At 36.7% G+C, this 19,026-nt stretch overlaps 1 long non-coding RNA gene across 1 annotated transcript in view; it reads right to left on the reverse strand.

The window, feature by feature from the left end:
- The window catches only part of LOC309874369, a 254,547-nt gene that overhangs the window by 86,026 nt on the left and 149,495 nt on the right, over positions 1-19,026 (reverse strand). The window contains exon 5 of the long non-coding RNA XR_014316822.1: positions 9,016-9,063. This is a non-coding gene — a long non-coding RNA (uncharacterized lncRNA). The remainder of the gene's footprint in view (positions 1-9,015; positions 9,064-19,026) is intronic.

Here is a 19,026-nt window from a genome sequence, read left to right on the forward strand (position 1 = left end):
TATATATAATATATATAATTGTTTTTTATTATAAGTACAAAACTATGAGCTATAAATGAATAAATAGTTTAATGCTTTGTTGGATTTTTTATTTTTATTTTTTAAAGAAACCACTAGAAGGCCAGTAGCAATGCACATTAATGTAGGAAAGAATGGAATCAGCTGAATCAAGTTAAAGAGGATTGTACTTAATCATCCTAGATAAGCAGAATCATTTCTGATTCCCACTCTTTTCTCTTTAAGCAAATCACAGAAGTTACATATCCTTCCTTAACTATCATTTAAGGTGCACTATCCTTTTGTTGCGAAGCGGGAGGAGGGGAAATAACAGCTACAAATTCTTCTAGAAAACAATAATTTTCTCTACTTCCCCCCCCCCCCCCCCATTACTGCTTTGAAGAAAAAGCCTTCTAAATTCACTTTCACCCAAATTTAAACTACTTTGCACTAACATGCCAGTAAAATACCTGGCAAACAGAAGAATAGTTGCCTGGTGTCAAAATTCCTCCACACCCTCTTCAGTGTGGAGATTCTTCCACATATCTTCCAAGAGCCTGACTTCAGGCCCAGAGCGAAACTGACCTACAGACACTCCTAAGTTTCCTCATCTCCTATAGAGTATGCACACATAAAAATTTATCTGTCATCCAGCAGAGTATCTGCTTATGGTAATGGAAATCTGGACCTTAGCCGTGCTAAAAAATAAACTCTTTCACAGTGTACCTTGATTTAAGTTTTTGTTACAAGTCCATGGAAATCTATGTTCAGTTTTCATTATTTTGCCCTCATGCACAAGTACCAACAGCTAAGTATGGACCTCTTCAATTATTTCAGTCAGTCTGGGTACTGACCTAATACACAGCTACATCTAGCCAGCCTTCAAGTATCCAAGGGATTTTTAGGGACAGACTGCACACATGAACTATAGAACTTAAATTATTTCATTACAGACAACACATGAACATTAGCACTACCTGCACTTTTTAAGGAAGTAAGGGGCTGGAAGCCAAATATCTTTCTGTAGAAACCCAATCCAGAAAGATCCCTGCTATATAGATTACATTACAGACTTTGAATCCTCTCCTATTTACTGGCTCACTAGCTACAGAAACAATTTTAAGGATAGCAGTGATGAGGAGAAACTGAAATATATGAAATGTTAGCACAATATCCTAAAGTGTTATGTAAATATAACATTAAAATACAGAAGCACAAAAGCTGCCAGTTTCATTTTGGTCATATTTGGCTTTATATATCGTTATATGAGAGTCAAGTATGTTCTTGTCTCTCTTTGGACTTTTATAAGACACATCAAAGGAAAGAGCAGTAATGTCCTGGAACAGAGAAGATATGTCATAACAACAACTGTTAGCCCACAAGAAAAGAAATTACCTTACTAGGACAGAAATACAACCATCCGAGAAACTGAAGCTAAGAATTCATGGTGTGTGCTTTTTTTAGGTTAAGAAAATGTGCAGTAAAAAAAAAAAAATGTCAGGTATGAACAAAGTTCTAGTGAGCACTCATTAAAAACTAGTATTTTTCATGTCCATGAGCTAAGTTTGCCTGTGCATTTCCCTTTCTAAATGTAGAAAATACTGCAGTAAATATAACTACTAGAACCACTGAGAGACACACATTTTCTACTACACATGTGACACTGAAGCTATATTGCATGATAATTCCATAATTCACATTGCATACTGTGATAATTCTCAAGATAAAAGAAAAAAAATGAAGATAATACCATTTTATGGGAAGATGTCTATGCTGTTTTTATGTGTTTAATACAAGCCGCCTGATTTCCCCACACTTAACCACTCACTTGGAGGCTAGTAACCTCCAACTAAACTAAATTTACAAATGTACACATCTAGGACTACATCCCCTTGTTCTCACTGCCTAAAATTTGGAGCCATTAAAGAACATAAATCCTGAAGATAGCATTTTCAAAATTCCCAAAACATTTAATCTCTTAAGACCCTCCTTAAGAACCAAGTTGTGTTCAGAAACATTTGCCTCACTAGAAGTCAGTGAAGCAGCTTTTAATGACTAAACCTTGTAAAAAAAATAGTCACCCTTAAAGTTTTTAATCAATTTGTCATTTTTGAAAGGTTTATCTCAAGCTTACAAATTCCTCTCCTAGTTCACCTTCCCACAGGGAAAAAAAAAAGGGGGGGGGGGAAACAAACAAACAAACAACCACCACCTGCTTTGATTGAAAAATACATCAAAACACAATAATAAAAAATGTTTTTGTTGGTTGGTTATTTTTTTGTTTTGTTTTAAGATAGATCATTTTGTGGTTTTGTAAAGAAATTGAGGTACTTTTCTTGTTTTTAAGTTGTCTTGTGTACCACTTTAGGATCATATTCAGGCATTACCTTATTGACAGTAGTACTAATGACAACTCATCATAAGGACAATTTAACTTTAACCTCTCATAGTCTTTAAGACACATGCCCAGTATGGGGAAAAAAGAAGGCTAAGTTTTTGATTTGGGATGTTTCTCTTTCCTTTTTTTTTTTTTTTTTTTTTTTTAAGTACACGGTGTCTAAAACAACTTTTATTAAAAGTGTTAAGTGGGAATACACTTGGGTGCAGATTCTTGCAGTTGAGACTGAGTCACACAGGCTCCTTTCAAGATTGGTCAATTTGCTAAAGGTTGATATCGATGCTTGCTTTTGCAAGATGCAGCTCAAGAAAGCTCAATTTATTCTCTAAAGAAATATTTTTTCATTTTTTTCTTTTGATCTTCAATATTAGACAAAGTCTAGGGTCTTTGAAAAGTGCTGTGAAGAACCCTTAAAACCCCTATTGACAAGGCTAGCTTTGAAGACCACTAAGTAAACAATGTCATTTTAAAAACAAATCCTTGCACTGCAGTAGAATAATTACAACTTTGTTTCTGTTACTGGACACCATAAAAAAAAAAAAAAAAAAAAAAAAAAAAAAAGGAGATTATATGAGACACATGCAGACGAATTACAGAAGGCAGGTCAGAACAGAGGTATGTCCCTAAATCCTTCCACCAGGACCAATTGCTCAGTACCTAGAACATCCAAGCTAGCTTCCATAGCACAGCTTCATTTCTATCCCATCCTGTCATAAACAACAGTTATAGCCACCATACTCCTACCAGGACAACACTGTTCACTACATGCAGAATATTTTGAACATTCTAACATCCTATATTGAGAAAAAACAGAGTTCCAACAGAATTTCTCAGCTTTGTACAAAACCAATACTGAAGTGATCTAAGCATCATCCCCAATTACCAAGTGAGCCAGATATTTTTAGTTACAGATACACATTCCATCAAAATTAAATTGTTTGGGCTGAAATTTTCCTTTCATATAAACATGAACTTTAGTTTTCACAGACAAATTGAAGAATACACTCCATAAAATCCTGCTGGCCCTTTCTTTGGGAAGCTTTAAATCATGCTTGCTTTTGAGAATGAGCTGGCAACGTGTCAACAAAAGATCGGTTGGTTGTGAACACACCACTTTGTTTACTTATAATTCTCCCAGATCTCTCTTCACAGTAGGCAATAAAAATCTTTGCATACCTTGTAAAATTAACTTAAATTTCAATACTAAACTCTCTAAAACTATGCTGGCATGGCTCCCCTTGCAATCATAACTGAAATGCCTCTGTTATGTTACACAGAACTTCTGTTCTTCAACTGGTCAAGTAACACAGAAAATTGCAGGAAAAAAATAATTTTTCTGTCCTCATATCAGGGTTAGAACAGTATGCAGTAACCACAACTTGTTCATATACTGAGTATAGAGAAAACAAAACATCAGATAGCTTGTCAAACATAAAGAGTGTTTTCTGTTTGAGAGGAGGGATAGTTGAGAAAGAATACCTACATGTATGTAACTGAGGCAGATAAACTACAGAGAAAAAAGATACAAGCATATAATTAAAATCTGTATTATAATGCATATATGCAAGGTACCAACTGAGATTACAGGGCCAACATTGATTCTAACATCCAGCTTTTCAGTGTTCTGTTTCAGAATTTAATAACATTCTTTACAAACAAAGATGGACTTTTTCCAAGCAAAAAGTAGAACACTTTCTTTAAACTCTGATCCCAGTTGTTTGATGTGATCCAAACAGTTGCACATCTGAACTCACACAGAGTTTCACTTAAGCTTGCACAAAATAAGTCCTTTTGCATGTTATACAGTACCAGTTATAAGAGCTACATGGACAGGTGTTAAAGACAGGGATTACTACATTTTGTACTTTTAAAGATGAACAGTCTGAAGATATTTACTTCTGTATTCAAAGACAGTATTAAACTAAGGGAAATGATCCCCTGCTATAAGGAAGTTATATACTCCCCAGACATTTTTGCCTGTGTTTTATTTTACTGATAGAATCAGAAGTTTGGACTTGTTAAGAAAGAGGCTTCTTCAGAATAAGGAAAAGCTGCATATTCATTAAAACAGATTTCAACACTTGTCCTTCTCCCAAGCTGCAGATGATTATTAGGTCTAAGACAAGAAGCATAAGTATGGCTTAGCAATTTATTTATTTTTAAAGGCTCTGGACTTCTCATGTGTCAGACAGGCATGTGCATTATGCACATCTAGCAGGGGACAAAGACCAGAAATTTAAAGGAGCTGTTTGTGATTTTGGATGGGATGTGGCATACAGATGAAAGAGCAAACATTTTTCCCCTTGGTTTAATGCTAGCACTGGATTCCTAAATTAAGCCCAGCAGGAAATAAACATCCACCACAGATTTCAAAAGATATCTCACATCTTTGTATTAAAACGTGTTATTTTAAAAGTCCCAAATGCTGTATGTCTGAATTTTATTAAGTCCAGAGCCAGCATAGGAAGTGCTATTTGATTTATTTTTAAAGAATGCAGAAAGTATTAGTGGACAATGGGATGTAAATTGCAGGAAGCCAAAGAAAAATTGAAGAGTAGGAGATAATGGTCTTGATGCTATTATCTGTAAGAATACCAAGGCTGCAAGGCTTTGAAAAATTACTTTGATGACCTTGAGAGGTTGCTCAGACTGAAGAACATCCAAGTTAGCATATTTTCCTACAGAGTAGAAGAAGGGCAGTCTGGATTTTTCTTTTCCAAAGGGACTGGGGAGACATATCTGATGTGCACTTCTGATTTCCTTCTATACCAAATAGCTACTTGATGAACTCCTATGGAGAGCAAAATTAGACATCATTCTGCACGTTCCTCATAGGTTTCACATGCAATTCTCAGTAAAAAGTACAAAAATTCTCAATCCATACACACATTCAGTTAAAATGTCTGAACCCAAAAATATTCTTTTCTTCTTACATTGAGCTTTTATTTTGGAGGCTGCATTTTTTTTTTCTTCTTTCCCAATAACTTTGATGATGTTTTGGGATTAAAACAAGGAGCAGGCAGTTCCCATGAGATGAAAGGCATAACTGCAAAGGACACTTATTTGGAAGATTAAAACAGAAAAAATCTTGGAGTAAGAGATGTTGCTATGTATTTATTTAAAGAAACATTCCCTTGAAGGGGCTTCAACTTCAATTTTGTACATGATTTTCTGCTTTTATCGGCTACGGTTAGAAATAAAATGTGTTTTTTTTTTTACTCACCAGCTGATGAAAATTATAACAATACATTTCCAAGTATGCTAAATGTAATATTACAGACAGAAAAAAATAGCTCCAAGTTCTTTTGTAAACAGTATCAGTAATCAAACTTAAGTTTCCATCTGATTTATGGCAAGTTATAACTCCTTGCCACCTTCACACTTCTATGTCTCCCCAGTGACACTGTTTCAGAGATTTTCCCCATATCCCTTCCTAATCAGCTAACTCCCAGCTGGGCACAGAGGCAGCTCCTCCCATGGCGAGTCCTGAGCTGAATTTCAGAGGTTTGTCCAAGCTTTTAGGCCAAACAAAAGAGAAATCTGGTAAGCTCAAGTGTCTCTTAGAAAGTACTAATTTCTTCCTCCTCAAGTTAGTCACTTATTTCATAGCAGTTTTAGTGCTTCCATTTCAAGCCTTGCCCAAATCCCCTATAATTGGCCAAGAAAATGAAATGTTACTGGATGAAGAAATGAAAAGCAGGGGAAAAAAAAAAAAAAAAAAAAAGTCTTGTTTTATCTGTAAAGTAGGCTAATGACACAGCTCAGAAGTACTGTTGACAGCAGACAGAATTTTGTGAGCATGAATGAACTTTCTAACATTCTTGGGTCAGCAGAGCAAGAGCAGACCTTTGCTTTCTCTTCCTGATATTACTATGGCATGCAGTGCAAGCCAAGTTGATTTGTATTTCTCTTCATGCTGGCTTAGAACAAGCACATGGTATCATCTTCCACATTGTGGTCAAGATTAATTCACAAGTTATAATATGCTTTGAGATCCGTGAGTAAAAATGCAAAGAACTCTAAGTCCAGAGCTTCTCACTCAGACCCTGACTTGTATCACAAGAAAAATGTGTACATGTTGCTTCGGTGCTTATACATTCACTTCCTTCTGCCTCTCAGTTTCAGATATCATCTTAAGTTGTTTCCAATACCCTCACATTTTTTGTTCCAAATTTTGAAATCCACCAATGGCTGTGATATTGATGAAGTATTGGATTCACTATGATATAATATATCAAATTGATAACAAAACTCAAAAGGATTGTAGTGAATGGAGCTGCTTCTGGATGGCAGCTGGTCGCTAGCAGTGTTCCCCAGGGCTCAGCTCTAGAATCAGTCCTGTCCAACATTTTTATCAATGATCTGGAGGCAGGAGTTGAATACATCCTTAGTAAATTTGCTGACAATACTAAACTTGGAGGTGCTGCCAACTCTCTGGAGGGACAAGAGATCTTGCAGAGGGATCTTGATACATTGGAGCACTGGGCCATCAGCAATGGCATGAAATTCAGCAAAGGTAAATGCCAGGTTCTGCAGCTGGAATGGAGTAATGCTGGGCACAGCTACAGACTGGAAGATGGGTGGCTGGAGAACAGCTTTGCAGAAAGGGATCTGTGAGTCCTGCTTGACAGTAGGCTCAACACAAGCCAGATGTTTGCCCTGACAATCAAGGGGCAAACTGCATTTTGGGGTGCATCAAACACAGCATAGGCAGCTTCTCAAAAGAGGTGATTCTCCCACTGTATTTAGCATTGGTGAGACCTCACCTTAAATACTGCATACAGCTCTGGGCTCCACAATGTAAAATATGCATTAAGGCCCTTGAAAGCATCCAGAGCAGGGCAATAAAGTTGGTAAAAGGGCTGGAAGCCACATCCTATGAGGAGTAGCTGAGGACACTTGGATTGTCTGGTTGGAGAAAAGGAGGCTGTGAGGTGACCTTATTGCTCTCTACTCCTTCCTGAGGATGGGAAGTAGAGAGGGAGGTGCTGGACTCTTCTCCATTATGTAACTGATGACAGGATAAATATCACCACTGTACTGACTGATCACATCCTGTTAAATGTTTGTATTCCACACATTAAAAATAAATAAATAAATAAAAATGTTACCATAAATATATAGAAATCTGAGCTGACACACCCTTTTTTTTCCTCTCTTTTTTAAAACATAAAACTCATCTTCTGGGACCGATAAGCAGACTGAACTCCTTGTTTCACTCTCATTGATTTCAAGCACCTGTTCCTTTCAACAGAAAGCGATGAAGCCTTCTATTTTCAATTATACATCACCATTCCACAAAGACTACTTCAAAAACAGTTAAGAGGATTTAAAAATGACAAATGTAAATCATTACTGTTTTCATGGAAATTATGGTTTATCTTTAAATCTCTACAGCCAATACCTTTCTTGTCACTGGATGCAATGAAATGCAAGAATTTAGGTATAATTACCTCAGTGCATTCAGTATTTTAAATTGATCAAATTACATGAATTGACTTTTAAAGATTCACCTTAGAGAAGTAAGGAGATGTTTGGGAAAAAAACATCAGTTCCATCCACAGAGTGGAATTGATTATATGTTATGGATGGCATATGCTCTAGGACTATAAAAAATTGCAGGTGACTTTGTTTACTAGAGGAGCTATCGGTCAGCTTGAATTATTGACATATTTTTTGTAGTGTAGCTTCAAATATCTCTCTGTTTTCTTTTTCACCCTCAAAATCTAAACATTCAGAGCTATCACCCAAAGGAAGGTCACAAGGCTGAACACAGGAACAAGCTATTCCAGTACCTGTGATTCTATCAAGAACAACTGCTTATCTTCCAGTTGGTATACAGGACAAAAGTTTAACTCTTCTCTTAAGATCATTTCATATCAATAGATAAAATCCAAACTAAAAATTATATCCAGAAACTGTTCTGCAGAGAGGGTGTTACACCCTTCTTTTGATTCTTAAGCACAGTTATAAAAAGGACTCACTGCAAGACAGGAAATTCTTGAAAATATTAAAAAATACTAGGATTCCAATTACTACCACATCATTGTAAGGAGAGACCTATAAACTAAGATCACACAATTTAGAAAGTGTAACACACTTCTTCTTTATTCCAAGATACACATAACTAATACTGAAGGTGACTTGGAAAAATAAAAAAAATGAAAAAAGAAAAAAACAACTACCTTCATCATCCTTTCCAATTGTACAACACAAAGTCCTTAAGACATGACCACGGTTTTTCCACAGGACCCTGTCTCTTTCAGTACTCTGAATGGACAGTGATAATTGAACAAGTGATTATTAAGTATTTGGCCTTATTCCTACTATACAATGTGAAAGTCCCATGTCTTGTTTACTGTGTACTATTCAGAGCCTGATTTGAACAATGAATTATTCATTTGCTGGTGGGTTTTCCTACAGTGTTCACCACAACGACATCTGAATGCATTGCCAACATTAAAGGATTCATTTTCGCATCATCTTTGTGAGATGAAGTCAATGATATCATTGTATGCACTTTGCAGAAGGGGGGGCATGACACAGAAATATTAAAGCATCTGCTAAATCCAAGCGTCCAAACAGAGATTTGTAAGGTTAAGTTTCATCAAAATACTTACATTTGTCACATCATTATAGACAGCTTCAGTAGGTCTCAAAGCAGGCCCCTAGAAAATAAGGAACACAATCATGATCCCCTGAAAACATTCTATTTTTAAACTACATTGCACATAATATATGATGAGACAAAGACATTCACAGTGTAAGGAAAGTGAACAAGCAGATATATTGCACAGCTATGAATAAAGGTAAACAGCAAAAACTCAATTACATGAAACAGAGGCACTGAAGCACAAGGATTCTTGCCACACTGCTTTCAGAGAATGCTATATTTGCAATCTTCACCACTAGTACACAGCTAAGATTGCTTGGTTTATGTTTCTGTCATCTTCCCCAGCTAGATAAGCTGCTGTGGCAAAACGAAGAATAAGGAACACCACCACCTGCTCATTTCTAACCTTGATCCAAAGGGGCAAAAAGCAAGTGACAATAAATGTCTGAAGGAAACCATGCTCAATCTCTCCATAGAGCTAGAAGCATGCCGAGAATGCATACCATTGGAGAATAAAAAGGCTTGGGACTGTGTAGTTTTAAGCAACAGGGGCTACCTTTAATATTTCTTTGTTAGATGTAATGTTCTCAAATGCATATAACCTCATTAAAAAATAAATAAAAATTAAAAAGCCTACATGCCAAAACTATGTATACAGTTTTGTATATACAGTTTCTATTATGACAACTTCTTCCACAATTTGACCCTTTCCCATCATCTAAAACTGAGAAAATTGTGCATTCAGACTGCATGGCATCTAATTCAGTCTGCCAATAAATTGATGTCTTAACACAGGATATACCTTTCTTGACTACAAGCAAAAACAGTTCCGAACTGTGTTAAACTTTCCTAAGGAGCAGGCATGGAGAAAGAACTGCTTTGATGGAAAAAATCCTTTCAGGATTACTGTACTATGAAAATAGAAGGTTTTCTGCTTCAATTCCAATATTCACAATATTTCCATGAGAAACACAGCTGGATATAGCCTTACCATATGCAGGTCAGCACACATGTTATGTTCAGCAGCTGTAACCGAAAAGGCTGCTCCTTATAATCCAACACTGATCTATTTTTTGGCAGTGACCCAGAATATGTTCCCAGTTCTGCAACAGGGCTCTTACAGACCGTGAACATGTTTTTGGGAGATCTGTTCTTCAATGCCTTCAAAAATCTGACTCTGTTGCTGCAACCCAATTCAATTTGATAGAGCGAGAAAAAACAGGTCAGTCCCATACTCAGACTTGTACAGTCTTTCATTCATTAATACCAGCTTTTCCTCACTGTTTTCTAGGAAGACTGCAGAAGCCCCTCTGAATTCAGTAATACTCTTACATCGCTTGCAAACCCAGATGCTTGTCTGGTGTTTGCAAGACTCTCAACACAGTCTGGAAAATGGGGTTCATCACTAACAGCAGTAGTAGAACAAAGCTCATGGCTATCCCCCCTCCACAAGGTGCTACCATACCAGACAACAGGCTACATTGACTTACACTGGCACCCTGCTTGATTCCTTAGAACTTCTTCTTCCTACACAAGGTAAACATCTCCAGCCAGACCTTGGTTCAGGTCATGCCATCCATACATCCACTTTTACCATCAGCTAAGAGACAAACATTCCAGGCAGTTTCAAGAGACTTTCTCAGACAGCCACAAAAAGAGTTTCCTGACCTTTATTTGTTATCCTTTGGTTGACTTGGATGCTTCAATTTCTAACAGTCAATGGGTTTAAAGAGGCTGTGTTTGAAATGCTGACCACTGATGAGCTTACAGGCCAGCTGTCAAGGTCATACCACTGCCATACCTGCAAGGAAGAGAGACACCTTCATAATCTTTTCTGCTCAGGACTTTAGCTCATGTCTGAATCACAATTCATATCATTCATAGTAGCTGTGTCTTCACATATAATTGTCTACCCTGTTTCTTCTCTTACATATTACACTAAGCCAGAAGACACTTTGACTTTACTAGATTTAAAACAAAAAAAAAAAAAAAAAAAAAAAATTTGCTTGGGGAAACAAACTTATATCCAAAATTCAGCTCAGCCTTTATTTAACAGAGCATGCCACTCCAACATTTTTGCAAGTTTTAGGCTTGTTAGCAGACCTTGGGGATATTTCAAACACTACTGGCTTTCTATATTTGTTTCAGAATAGGAATAATGTTGTCAAGCATTACCTGTGAGTAAACTAAGGAAGAAACCCAAACCTGAGGATTTCACCCCAGTCTCCCTTCAGAAGAACAGTAAAGCAGCAAAAATAAGTCAGACTGGTTATGAGAAGACTTAAAATCTCCAAGTCAAAGCCTACTCTTATACTTGAGAGAGAAGAGGAAGGTGAAGGAATTTTAACTGAGGCAAAAGAAAGCGTGGACAAAAAGCACATTAGCAAATACCAGTTCTGCTGTGGTGTGTGAAACACCAACTGATTTAGTACATTCAGTCATAAAATTTGCAGCACTGGCATTTGATAGCTATAAGTCATGTAAAAAATACTTTATATTTTTGCTAAAATTCTGCATTTGCTGTCACTCTGTATCAACCTACATCAGAATATTTGTACATAAGAGAAGACTGCTCAAAAGTCAAATAATTTGCATGCTGTGATAATTCAGTTTTGTAAATAGTGAAGGCAAATTCATTGTTCTACTATGCATTTTCATTCAGCTTTTAAAAATCATTTCCTAGTATACTCTTATCTTGACAATAGTGTTTTTCCCATTAAAAACATATATAAATATATATATTCCCTATAATATGTCTGCTGTTTAGACTATGCTTTCTTTTTTACCATCATATTATGCAATTCAACATGTTTTTAGTAGGACAATTAAAAAATATGGGAACAAGAAAGGATAATTTATTTGCATCTACTTCATTTAAAAATGCACATTTGGAAAAAATATTAGAATATTTATTTTCTACTTTTATATTTAGATTGATCCATAAGAAAACAATTTCTGCACTGGGCTATTAAATGAAAAAAAATGTTATAGGCAGTTAAAAATATTATATACCTTGATTTTTATAAACCATTTGAAAAACTCTTACTTAATATTATACAAATACATGTATTTTTTACTAAATTTGAATACAGTAAATCTGAAACTGAATTTTATAATGGAGTGTAAGCTAAGGTCCCATGGCTACTAGAGATTTAGAGAGATGAGGAAACTTTACTCATCCCCTTCCAGCTGCTAACAGATCACTCTAATGGCTCCCTCAGGCTGAGTTCAGGGACAACATCAACACCCTACAGAAAGGGCTGCAAAATTTGATACCCTCTTTTCTAGCCTATCTCCCTCAGGCCAAACTTGCAGAACATTCACATGGAAGAAGGGCAAACGAGAATAAAAAGGAGATTTCTAGAAGCGTGTCTGCCTTATACAGTAAGTAAAATTGTAAATAAAACTAGTTCTTGTAACTCCCTGTCTCATCATAAGATGCAGGACTATGGCCCTGCATGCAGACCCCTGCAGTAAGTACAACTTGGTTATTAGGAATGTGCACTAACACTGCTAATCCACTAACATTTAAATGAGGCCAACAAAACTGGACCAAGACTGGTCTGAAAATTATGTATTTTTAAAAATACATTTACGTGTTTGTTTTTTTTTTTTTAATCTCATGTCCCCAAAGCTTCACTACGAAATTCTATCCTATTGCAAACATTATTTTTTCTAAAATTGGAAGTGCTCAAAAGAAACCTTCTTTTCTGTAAAACAGAAACAAGAAGATTCTACAGAAATATTCACAAGGAACAAATATCACAGGTATCACCCGCTCTCTAAAGACTCCAGTCCTAGACTGAAGCTGTATGGAGTGCTTCTGCAGAACACTTGCTTCATATTTAAATTTTAAAAGTGACCGGTTAAAAAGAAGCTGGAAATGTGCCAGGTTTTCTATTCAAAGCACCTTGAAACAAACAGCTTTGCTGTCTATATTTGGAAACCATAAAAAAAGAGAAAAAAAAAAAAAGAAAAAAGAAAAAAAAAGAAAAACTAAAACCATATATATACAAAATATATGTTCAGGCTTCATTGTTTTCAAAGGAAACAAATACAGATAAACTACAAGGATAACATATGGTTTAGATACGAATGTGGTTTGCATCTGTTATTGGTTAATTAGTTCAAACTTTACCCACAGTGGAGTTTCAGAGACTCAGAGATACAAGTTAAATAAATAAGCCACGTTTTACAATACTGAGAGCAGCCACAGACCTAAAAATCACAAAATCCAAACAAAAGGTCTTTCAGCTTTGCTGAAGTGCCTTTCTGGGCTGGAGCACTTCTCAGCAGATGAGGCATGAACAACACGATCAGGGGAACTGAATCTTCTCAAGTCTGCTGTCATATCAAGTCAGTCACCTGCACATGGAGGCTCCCTCCTGTTACCAGGAAAACATGGTTGATGGCAACTTACTGAGCTAACTGGTGCAACTGAGGCCAGTCAGCAAGACCAGGCAAGACTAAGTCAGACATTCTTGAACTAGCCTTTGTTTACTCCCGGTCAGTCACAACAAGTTTCGTGCATATAACTTTTAAAAGTAGCAAGCACAATTCTTCCTGAAGCATTCTCCCCGCTTTTCAAAGTTTAAACAACAACAACAACAACAAAATCCAATAAAATAAAGTAAAATAAATAAAAATTTGTCTACTAGATCATCACCATGACGGTGAAAACAATAAAAAGTAGACTTTCAGAGTGGTTCTGTCCTAACTTTGTCCATTTCTCCTTAAGTTACATAAATTACAACCACATTAATGCATACACAGTAAAGCACTTGCTTGCTACCTAGACACAGCATCAGCCTGTGTTAAGGATTGTTCTAAGGCCATAACTTCACATCTTCATAGCTTTATCTTCCATTTTCAGTATACATAAAATAACCTATAAAATAGCAGTAAGACAGGATCAAAATAATGTATCATTATGATTATCTGTAATGAAGGCAATTCCTTAAGTTTAATTCACATGTACATCCATTTTAAAAAGAAAAGGGAAAGCTGATTATAAAAGACACTTCACAGTAATAGCCAGCTATTTTTAAATGATATCAGGGCTCTTTAGAGATGTTAATTTTGAAACTTGCTATATAACCTTAAGAAAATCTTCTATCAGCTTGTCAGTGCAGGCATTGTATTTATTGCTGCTGAAAAAAAGAAACAGGTGGGAAAATGCGCAAGTTTCCAATACTTACAGCAGCATTCTGGAAAGCTGACTATAGCACACTTCATTTTATTGATCTCCTTTTGTTACCATACAACATTTATGTTCCTTTCAGAAATGTATCAGGGACTAACTGTAGATTGTTTCAGAAAAAAATAAAAATAAAAAAAATGAGTCAGTCAGGAAACTACTCCCAGTTTTTCCATAGTCTCGATATGCAACTTTCAGAAAGACATTTTTGTTCTAGTTCTTATTTTACTTGCTATTAGTTTCTGTTTTTCACTTAAAAAAAAAATTACTGATTTAGATTAGCAGCTCTTATTGTCATCAACACTCTCTCTTATTAAGGAGGAAACTACCTTCCTCCCACAATTTTCCCTTGTGAACTCCCCCAGCTGAGTTATGAAATCCCTTTAAAGTAGTTGATCATTTAAATGAGACATAAATGAGACCAGAAAAAAAAATAATTAAAAAAAAAAATCAACTTATTTCCTGAACAACTTTCACTTCAGTTTATTTCAAGTATAAAATACAATGATCACAAGTACAGAATATTTATGCAACCCAATCCTCTTGGTCCACAGACAAATGATATTTCTTTGTTAAATAGCAAAAATCCTTATGGACTCATCAGATCTTGACAGTTTTGAAGGACTGCTAACAAGATTTTGTACTTTAAAACTGGGCCTTTTAGTCAACACTTATGAATGCAAGTTGATGTGAAGTCATCTTTATACTACACTGAAGTGATACCCTCTGAGTCCTGTGAAGTGTCCCACGAGGCCAGATAATTCTAAGTAATCTCCAAGAGACCTCCAAGTATACCTGGATCACCTACAAAACTGGGAGTTCTAAGTACAGGTGACATGAGAATGTCAAGCTGCATCTCAAGACAACAAGAAGCATTACCTACCCCTAATTTACATTAAATGCGCACCTTTCTTCATTGTGTTCACAGATTTTGAAGGTTCAACAGTGTTAGCAATAGTGAGTCACAGGCACAACAGACAAATTAACTGTGGGGAGTGTGGAGGGGTGGGGAAGGGGAGAGAGGGTTGGGAACAAGCCACAGATGTGCCTAGTGCATCACAACAGCTAGATATGCAGTCTGATGAGCTCTAAGAGAGGAACACAAACTAAGTCTGAAGCCATAGCAGCCAGGCAGGTGTCCCTTTAAACCTCTTAATGCCATTTACTTACTTTTGTTACTACTTGAGTCATAAGCAAGCAAGATGTTTGTCCCACAGTATTCTAAGTCTATTCTGTTCACACAGAAATAATCTAATATATCACCTATACAACTCAGTTATTTTCTCTATTTTCTTTGCTCCCTCCCTGCAAGCAAATCAAATTGTACAGTCCTGATAATATCTATTCTATTTCACTATAAGGCCACAGATATCTATACAGATGTAAGCTTCAAAGAAGAATGGTAAGGGGTATGCTAGAAATAAAGGATTTGCTAAAAGAGCAAAACAAAACAAAATCTCAGTATCTCAGCATCTTTCTTTTAGAGAATTTTGTTCACAACAAAAGACACAGTGACAGTCCAGGTAGTGGCAAGCTCTTCCTTACTGTTCTTTGCAGCTTTGGTACCTACAGCAAGGTTACAAAAGAACTAGGCTAGCAAACAGTTTCTGCTCTCCTTAGCAAAAGAGTTTCCTTTCCTCACAGAAAGTGAAAAAACACACCACATGTTCAAGAGCATATTGTAAGCATACTAACAATGAAATGAATAAAATAATATTTCTGGTCACGAGTACTGGAAATTCTATCTTCATCCCAAAGCAGTACATTTCTGCCAAAATCCTTCTGAATCTGGTTAACTTGCTGAAGTACCCTTAATATGCTTCCATACAGTAGCATAGGAAATGAATTGTATCTGTTCTGCATGGAAGTCTTTAAAATATGCACATATTTATCAGTCTCATCCTATATGCATAAATCTACCTTTACAATTTCTGGAAAACACTGATAAACACTGCTTAGAAGACAAGAAATATACAAAGAAAGAAAAGAAATGAAATTACATGGGAATTTACTGCATCTGCAGGCCATACAAATGAACCCAATTTTTCCCACAATTAAATCTATGGTGTTATCAAGACAATCAGTTTATTTTAAGACTGTCAACCCAATATATAAATTTCCTTTTGTGACTGAAATGCCTTTATCAGATAAGATAGCGTTTGTTTAAACTGCTATTTTCAGCCTTTGCTTTGGGGGTTTTGAATATACACAGTGAAGTAACTTGAGATTTCCTACCCTGTTTTAAAATGTGTTTCTTCTGTCTGTTTGTATTTTGTAATTTCCTGTCAAATAACCTCACCATAATTAACTTTCCTTGCTCCAACCTACTACTTTTTTTTTTCCTTTTTTTTTTTTTTTTTTTTTAAAGCCGTTCCCACTTCCTGGGGATGGTAATAAAACACTGATTACATTCGGCTGTTATCTGCCTTTTCTTCCCCTCCTTCCCCCCTCTCACACTCCCTTTGTCAAAGCCAGCACTCAGGTTTCAGCTCCTCGTGGACTGAGAAAGGCACATCATGGAGAGAGGAAGCAAATCAGACTGCAGGAATCCAGATTCATTAGAGTTTATTGGGTCAATCAGCGGCTGGACCAGAGCCAGACAATTAGGTTGTGCTGCCCCTGAAGCCTGGATGCATCGCGCTCCTTCCAGAGCTCAGCGATTTCCGTCTGCAGCAGACACCCTAACACCAGCACACGTCGGCACTGGGCCCTGCTGTCTGGGGGTAGGAAGAGGAAAAGGACGGCGGTAGCATGCTGCTGCTTCAAATCACTTTAACTTTAGAACAAGTTGATTTGGCTGATTTTTTTTTTCATTACGTATGAAACAGCTCACTTTTGCAACTGAATTTTCTCACTGCTCTTTGCTAATTCCTACCAAAAAGAACAGTATGCTAATGTCTAATATGTAGCAGTATGCTAATACAGAGCCTGCAGAACACTTACCTTTATTCATCCGTAATTTTGGAGTCTTTTCCATTTGTCTTCAGCTGGACACTTCTGTTTCACTAAAGTTCGGTCTCTGCTTACCTCTCTGTCTTCTCACTCTGTCCCCTTTTCTGCTGTCTGCAAGATCAGATCCCTATCTTTTTCAAGGAGATCCCTCGATCTTCCTCTAGGCTGGCCCTTCTGGTTCTTTAGATATTGCTGATCATCCCTGCTCTGACATCTCATCCTCCATGAACTTTCAAATTGGTTCAATTTTTTTCCTGTCCATGACTGTTCTTTGCTGTGGTTGGCCCATAGTATCAGTGGGCACTTTTGAACCTGGAAGGCTCTGCCCCAGCACACTTCTTCTCAACAAGATCTATCTACTCTGGCCAGCAGCCTTGTATCAGATCAAGCAATTCATGAGACCACATCATCAGACAACTCTTCCCCTTCTAAGACATTTCCTTTGCACTCGTACATGTCTCATTTTATTCCCAGATTTTCAAGTTTTACACTTTGTCACCAACATAAATTATCTTGTTCTCATACCAAACACCTTCCCTCCAAAACTTCCTCCTCTCCTGCTGTAAACTTTGGGATTTCAATGCTTACACAACAGAAGATTCAAGATCACTTGTGATATTTCCTTCTCTCCTGAGTACGACATCCATCTGCTCTCTTTCAATCCCTTTCTTCTAATCTCAGAAGCTTAAATCTCTCACTCAGTGCTTTATCATAACCAGTCTGACAACATTCTCCCCTTGAGTGTCCCAAAAATACCACTGCCTTATATCAGGTCACAAAATGTACAACTGCTGAATTTATCTTCCCTTCTTCGCTCAGTCAGAAAACCCCTAACTGAACCCTGCAAATAATTTCCTAACATGGCACCACAAATAAAGTTATTTTTACACCCCCTTTTTAACTTTTCTCCAAGTTTTATATACTTTGAACCTTCCCAAATTGACGTAGCCATCTTCAAGAATCCACAACACCAAGCAGTGTGACAACACAGAACTACAGATAGCTGATAGTTGCAGATAAGTGACACTATCAAGTGTAAATCATACAGCCTAGAGGTGGACAACAGGTGTTGAAGGATTTGTGAAAAATGCTTCCTGTCACACCTTCAGTTTTCAAGTGAGCAGTTACAAAGGCTGGTTACCTATTTCTGCACAATTCAGGAACACTAACACACTCAAGCTTTGCTTCTGCCACATTCAGATTTTTGTCCTGATGGACATCATGAGGGTTTGTTTTTTGGGGGGTGGCTGGTTTGTCTGTGGGACAGGGCTGTGGGGGTGGTATTTTTTACACTAAGGCTGCATCTAAATTATGCTTGATCCCTGAACAAGCAGCACCATTATATAGTAGCCCTCTTGCTGTTTGGAATTTGTTTACACGGCTGATGTGTGTCCTTTTCCTGTGTGTCTAAACATTACTTGCAATTTTTCATTTAGCCTGAATACTGGCAAGTCTAATTTTCACACTTTCCTCATAACTTTTTATTCTTCTTTGGGACAAAAAAAAAAAAAACAGACTACTTGTGTACTTGCAAAAACTCCAAATTTTTGCACTGTTCAAGTCCCTGGCCTCCCCAGTGCAGCCCACATGCCTTGCTTGCAGTTTGACAGACTCTAGTTTGCTATCTTTCAAAGACAACTTTTAATTAAGGACATCCTTTTAATCTTCCCTTCATTTTAATTAAATCAATTTCTGATCATTTGGTCTGAAGTTATTTCTCATGACTAGCTCTTCTATGATCTCATCATTAGTTGCTAAAACCAAACCAGATATTCTTCTATTCAGGATGTCCTTTCCTGTTGGAGTGTTTCTGTGCGTGTTTTTTTTTGTTTTTGTTTTTGTTTTTTTTTTTAATGATCTTTCATATTG

This window comes from Aythya marila, assembly GCF_965140915.1.
Source record: "Aythya marila genome assembly, chromosome: 2".
NCBI lineage: Eukaryota > Metazoa > Chordata > Aves > Anseriformes > Anatidae > Aythya > Aythya marila.